Raw genomic sequence first — 428 nt, forward strand, 5'->3', positions numbered from 1 at the left:
TGCTTCCATCGGTGAGATATAAAGCGTTTTGTCCAGGTAGCGAAATAGACGCTCGTCTGGAAACAGGCGCTCTTCATATCCAAAACGCGCACAACCAGCGCGTCTGATGTTATACATCAGATTACAGCCTGCAGCCATTTCAGAGCCGTGAAATTTGACACCTCTGAGTCACTAGCGGGGGAGAGGGGGGAGAGGGGGCCGGGACTGTTCCTCTCGGCTGTTTTTGGGTTCTGTAGTTTTTTGAATGCGTTGAAGGCGAGATCACTCACAGAATGGATACTGCACACGCGTCTCGGATTATATCAATCTATGATAATCGTATTAATATATGGTGAAGAACATTCCGCGGCGCCATGGAGAGGAATGAACGCGCGTCTGGTAAGGCTATATGAGCGTATTTGCGTGTTTTTGATATTGTAAGCATTGTT

The sequence above is a fragment of the Sinocyclocheilus anshuiensis genome, unplaced genomic scaffold (assembly GCF_001515605.1).
Source record: "Sinocyclocheilus anshuiensis isolate Anshui unplaced genomic scaffold, SAMN03320099.WGS_v1.1 scaffold135, whole genome shotgun sequence".
NCBI classification, from domain to species: domain Eukaryota; kingdom Metazoa; phylum Chordata; class Actinopteri; order Cypriniformes; family Cyprinidae; genus Sinocyclocheilus; species Sinocyclocheilus anshuiensis.